The 6,281-nt window shown below is 36.8% G+C and overlaps 1 non-coding gene across 1 annotated transcript; it reads right to left on the reverse strand.

Annotated features, from left to right (window-relative positions):
* Window positions 1-5,952: 5,952 nt before the first annotated feature.
* LOC112788227 (small nucleolar RNA R71) lies at window positions 5,953-6,060 on the reverse strand. Its single transcript, XR_003195601.1, has one exon. It is a non-coding gene; the product is annotated as a small nucleolar RNA R71 (small nucleolar RNA).
* Between the last annotated feature and the right edge of the window lie 221 nt (window positions 6,061-6,281).

The raw sequence follows: 6,281 nt of genomic DNA on the forward strand, positions 1-6,281 counted from the left end.
GGCATAGATACCACAATCCCAACTACATAATCAAGTAAAAATGATGCTATCACTAAAATATTAATGTTAAAGCCACTACTAATGGATACATTTGTTGGGTTTGTTGCTTGGTACTACTTACTCATTTGGTTGTATGGGGACTTTGGCATATGAACACCTTAGGCCATTCGTACTTCGGTCATATGTCGGGATGGCCACGTTAGCCATGTCTTCAATTAGTTAGCCCTGTAGACCACTCAGCAATATCTCTTCAGCATATGTTTTTTGTGATTCATGTATTCACAAATATTGCTTAAGGGGGTGTAATCACTTACTGCATATGCATCTAGTTTCCTCCGCGTGCATCGTCGGGTGCCTCATCATGAAGACTATCAATTACCAACACCCTTTTTCTTGCCACATCAAACACATACAGCCATTAATGTCCTTTTGAATACATCGGAATGAACCACTACAACAAGAATTCATGAATAACAACAGGGTCAAACATTAACCACATGGTGTACCATGCATGACAAGCAGATTAGACCCTACACAAGTGAAACAATCATCCCCATTTACGGGCACCAATAGAAGATACAACTCCCATTCCAATTATAATGAATACTATTCAATAAGTCAGTGACGAAAACACATGAGGAATAGTCCAAGATATTCAACTAACACCTAGCAAAGTATGCAGAATAATTAACACGGACAAATACATTCTCTTCTAAATATGCTATACCATGCAATACATAAACTAAATCGAGGTCTCACCCATTTTCTCTTGGCTGCTTCCACTTTGTTAAAGAATCTAGTATCCTCTCCAAAGTTTGGACCCAAGCCCTCATACACCGGAACTGTCCCATTATGGAATGAATCGAGGTTATGCTGTCGTATCACTATTTCCTGTTGTCAAAGTATCAGTTAGTTATGGAATAGACACATTAAGATGCGAAGAAACTATGTTCTTCATACCAATATTCCAGGACACACGCAGTAGAAGTCACGCTTGAATCTCATGGACTGTGCATCATTGAATGTGTAACATATCTATTGAATGATTTGTGGTGTAAAATTAAGAAGCATGATATAAAGTGTACGAAGAACACAATGACTGGAACTCGAACATGGAGATTAATCACTTACATTGCTGTTGACCCAAACACATGCTTTCAATGTCCATAGATCCTTCCTCAACAACCGAAGATGAGGCCTACCTTCGTAGGTTACCAACGGCGCCTTTTTGTAGTGGGAATAGTTTAGAATCCAACCTCGGACCATGTCCTCATTATCCTCTCCTAACTTGACATTCTTAAGCCTTAGATGTATTGCTGTGATATGGGGTATGGCCAGTGGCTTCTCAAGCTGTGTCAAGCCAAGAGAAAAGCTAGGCCTTCTAGGACTTGGGGTGTGACAGCGTGACTTCTTCGGCATCACGGTCTTTAGGGGTTCCATATTTATTAGCCTGGTGTACCTACTTTGTTCAACGTTTATCAATATTTCCTCCACTTCTGGACACTGCACGAAGTTCAAGTCAAAGTCTCTGCATCGAAAGCAACAAATTTAGATAACACAGTTAGTAATCGGATTGAAATCACAGGAAAAACAAGATACGGCCAATTCATATCTACAACAGATGTTAACTGATAGAACTTTCCTATCAAAATCGTATTCAGTAACTTGCACAAGTGCTGTAGAAGGTGTAACTGGATCTACTCTGATAGGTTGGAATCCTTATTTAGCTGCTCGCCATGTGGGTTCGAGTTGTCTTAAAATAGCCGGCGCCTTCTTCGAGCAATTGGCACGTTATCGTCATCGTCGGAGTCGGCAACAACTACAAGTCTCTCCTTGCACTTCAGGGCAACATGCCCAGTACTACTGCCTTTACCGGATTTTTCTCTGACAATGGGCAGCTTTCTTTGCGTGCTTATCTTGCTTACCTGGGTATGGAATGTCGACCAGGTTATCAGGTTATTAGAAAGATACAACTATGTTATAAACGCCAAATCAACAAACACAATAAAAATACAATTCATAAAAAGGCCATCTTGGTTCCTAGATGAACCTATACATCACTATGTCAATATCCATTCCAAATACAATTAGAGTTGAACATCCAATACATCTAACACGACACAAAAACATATTCAGCATCCAACCCCAACAACATTTACACGTAATTAGATTAATTAATTCATGAAGTCAACCTATATCTACAAGAAGATGAACTCACCTCTTGTGCCACTATATAGCTTTCAGGAAATTTTGTTTCAAATGGCCTTGATGACATTTGTTCTGGTTTCTTATGGTCCCTGCTTGTAATAGATCCGTCCTTGCATTCTTGTGTACATTCAGCGAAAAATTCACATAACAACTTCCCTTAGTTGGACATACAACTACACTAATGTTAAACCTACAAAACTTCCAAACGCTACAGGAGCATGCTTCCAGTTGTGCAATTACAAATAAACACTTCAAATTAGCATATGATCTAACCGCCTGTGTCTTTAATGATGTACGTACTTTAAATTCCAACAGACACAGTACCTTGTGCCCCACTCTAGTCCTGCATTCTCTCTTTCTGCTCTTTTTTTTATGCGAATTCTGCACCCGTCTTCCTAGTTCAAAATTTGGGCACCTCACCCACTTTTGCCCTATTTCCAATGCAACCCTAACATGGAAAGGTCAACTGAGGTTACAAAGTAATCATCCAAAATCCCGCGTTGGAAAATTCTACCTGTTTTAATTGGATTAGAATATAACAGAGAATAAATCGTCTGGCTTAGTACCTCATCAAGGACATTAGTTGCTTTTTTTCAAGTTATGAGGCAGTCCATGTAGTCACCTGATGAGCGGATAATTTATACGCTTTTTGACAGTGTTTTTAGTATGTTTTTAGTAGGATCTAGTTACTTTTAGGGATGTTTTCCTTAGTTTTTATGTTAAATTCACATTTCTGGACTTTACTATGAGTTTGTGTGTTTTTCTGTGATTTCAGGTATTTTCTGGCTGAAATTGAGGGACTTGAGCAGAAATCAGATTCAGAGGTTGAAGAAGGACTGCTGATGCTGTTGGATTCTGACCTCCCTGCACTCAAAGTGGATTTTCTGAAGCTACAGAACTCGAAATGGCGCGCTTCTAATTGCGTTGGAAAGTAGACATACAGGGCTTTCCAGAAATGTATAATAGTCCATACTTTGGCCAAGAATTGACGACGTAAACTGGCGTTCAACGCCAGCCTTCTGCCCAAATCTGGCGTCCAGCGCCAGAAAAGGATCCAAAACCAGAGTTGAACGCCCAAACTGGCACAAAAACTGGCGTTCAACTCCACAAATGGCCTCTGCATGTGCTACACTTAAGCTCAGCCCAAACACACACCAAGTGGGCCCCGAAAGTGGATTTATGCATCAATTACTTACTCATGTAAACCCTAGTGACTAGTTTATTATAAATAGGACCCCTTACTATTGTATTAGGCATCTTTTGATCATCTTAGGATCTTAGAATCATCTTTGAACGCATTGTTCTTAGACCAAGGGGGCTGGCCATCTCGGCCATGCCTGGACCTTCACTTATGTATTTTCAACGGTAGAGTTTCTACACTCCATAGATTAAGGTGTGGAGCTCTGCTGTTCCTCAAAGATTAATGCAAAGTACGACTGTTTTCTATTCAAAAAAAAAAAAAAAAAAACTTGGTGCACGAAATTGTGATCTCCAGGCTCGAACAAATCCTGGTAATGGCTCCAAAGCTTGGTGCTCTGATCTTAATTCATGATTGTCACAAGGGTGATGCCTCCAGACGATTAGCCGTGCCGTGACAGGGCATTGGATCATTTTCCCGATAGATGACCGAAAGTAGCCATTGACAGTGGTGATGTATCATTGAAAGCTTGGCTGGCTAGTGAGCCATGTCTAATTCCTGGACTGAAGCTTTAGACTAACATGGCAAGATTCCTGGAATTCATATTAAAAATTTTGGAATCCTTATTTTTTCTTTTAAATTTTCGAAAAATATAAATAAAAAATCCAAAAAAATTAGAAAATCATAAAAATCAAAAATATTTTCTGTTTCTTGTTTGAGTCTTGAGTCATATCATAAGTTTGGTGTCACTTGCATATACATCTTGCATTTTTTCGAAAATTTCATGCATTCATGGTGTTCTTCATGATCTTCAAGTTGTTCTTGGTAAGTCTTCTTGTTTGATCTTGATGATTTGTTTGTTTTGTGTTGTATAGTGTTTTTCATATGCATTCTTGAATTCTTAGTGTCTAAGCATTAAAGAATTCTAAGTTTGGTGTCTTGCATGTTTTCTTTGCATTAAAAATTTTTCAAAAATATGTTCTTGATGTTCATCATGACATTCAAAGTGTTCTTGGTGTTCATCTTGACATTCATAGCATTCTTGCATGCATCACATGTTTTGATCTAAAAATTTCATGCATTGCATCTTTTTAGTGTTTTTCTCTTGCATCATAAAAATTCAAAAATCAAAAAATATATCTTTCCCTTTTTCTCTTATCAAATTTGAAAATTTGGGTTGACTTTTTTAAAAATTTTTTAAAATCAAATTGTTTCTCATGAGTCAAATCAAATTTTCAATTTGAAAATCTTATCTTTTTCAAAATCTTTTTCAAAAATCAAATCTTTTTCAAAATTCTTAGTTATTTTCGAAAATTCCAAAAATATTTTTCAAAAATCTTTTTCTTATTTTTAGACCAAATTTTCGAAAATAACATAAACAATTAATGTTTTGATTCAAAAATTTGAAGTTTGTTACTTGCTTGTTAAGAAAGATTCAAACTTTAAGTTCTAGAATCATATCTTGTGATTTCTTATGAATCAAGTCATTAATTGTGATTTTAAAAATCAAATCTTTTTCAAAAACTAATCTCTATCATATCTTTTCAAAAATATCTTCTTATCTTATCTTTTTCAAAAATATCTTTTCAAAATATCTTTCCTAACTTCCTAACTTCCTATCTTTTCAAAATTTGTTTCAACCAACTAACTAACTTTTTGTTTGTTTCTTAACTTTTTCAAAACCACCTAACTAACTCTCTCTCTCTCTAATTTTCGAAAATACCTCTCCTCTTTTTCAAAATTTCTTTTTAATTAACTAATTATTTTTATTTTTTATTTTTTTATTTCAAAAATTTTCGAAAATTACTAAATATTTTTCAAAAACCATTTTTCAAAAATCACTAACTCTTTTTCAAAATAATTTTCGAAAATTATTCCTCCCCCATCTCATTCTATTTATTCATTCATGTCCTAACATCTCATCTCACATTCCAATCCTCACAGTTGTGTTTCTTCCTTTACATCACATCCTTTATCTCCCCCTCTTCTTCTACTTACAAAGGGATCCCTATACTGTGGTATAAAGGATCTCTATTATTATTATCATTTTTCTGGCCATTCTTCCTTGTCATATGAGCAGGAGCAAGGATAAGAACATTCTTGTGGAAGCAGATCCAGAACCTGAAAGAACTCTGAAGAGAAAATTAAGAGAAGCTAAAATACAACAATCCAGAGATAACCTTTCAGAAATTTTCGAACAGGCAGAGGAGATGGCAGGCGAAAATAATAATAATGAAAGGAGGATGCTTGGTGACTTTACTGCACCTAATTCCAATTTACATGGAAGAAGCATCTCCATTCCTGCCATCGGAGCAAACAACTTTGAGCTGAAACCTCAGTTAGTTTCTCTGATGCAGCAGAACTGCAAGTTTCATGGACTTCCATCTGAAGATCCTTTTCAGTTCTTAACTGAATTCTTGCAGATATGTGATACTGTTAGGACTAATGGAGTAGATCCTGAAGTCTACAGGCTCATGCTTTTCCCTTTTGCTGTAAGAGACAGAGCTAGATTATGGTTGGATTCTCAACCTAAAGACAGCCTGAACTCTTGGGATAAGCTGGTCACGGCTTTCTTAGCCAAGTACTTTCCTCCTCAAAAGCTGAGCAAGCTTAGAGCTGATGTTCAAACCTTCAGACAGAAAGAAGGTGAATCTCTCTATGAAGCTTGGGAAAGATACAAACAGTTGACCAAAAAGTGTCCTTCTGACATGCTTTCAGAATGGACCATCCTGGATATATTCTATGATGGTCTGTCTGAGCTATCAAAGAAGTCACTGGACACTTCTGCAGGTGGATCCATTCACCTAAAGAAAACACCTGCAGAAGCTCAAGAACTCATTGACATGGTTGCTAATAACCAGTTCATGTACACTTCTGAAAGGAATCATGTGAATAATGGGACGCCTATGAAGAAGGGAGTTCTTGAAGTTGATAC

The sequence above is a fragment of the Arachis hypogaea genome, chromosome 20, assembly GCF_003086295.3.
Source record: "Arachis hypogaea cultivar Tifrunner chromosome 20, arahy.Tifrunner.gnm2.J5K5, whole genome shotgun sequence".
NCBI classification, from domain to species: domain Eukaryota; kingdom Viridiplantae; phylum Streptophyta; class Magnoliopsida; order Fabales; family Fabaceae; genus Arachis; species Arachis hypogaea.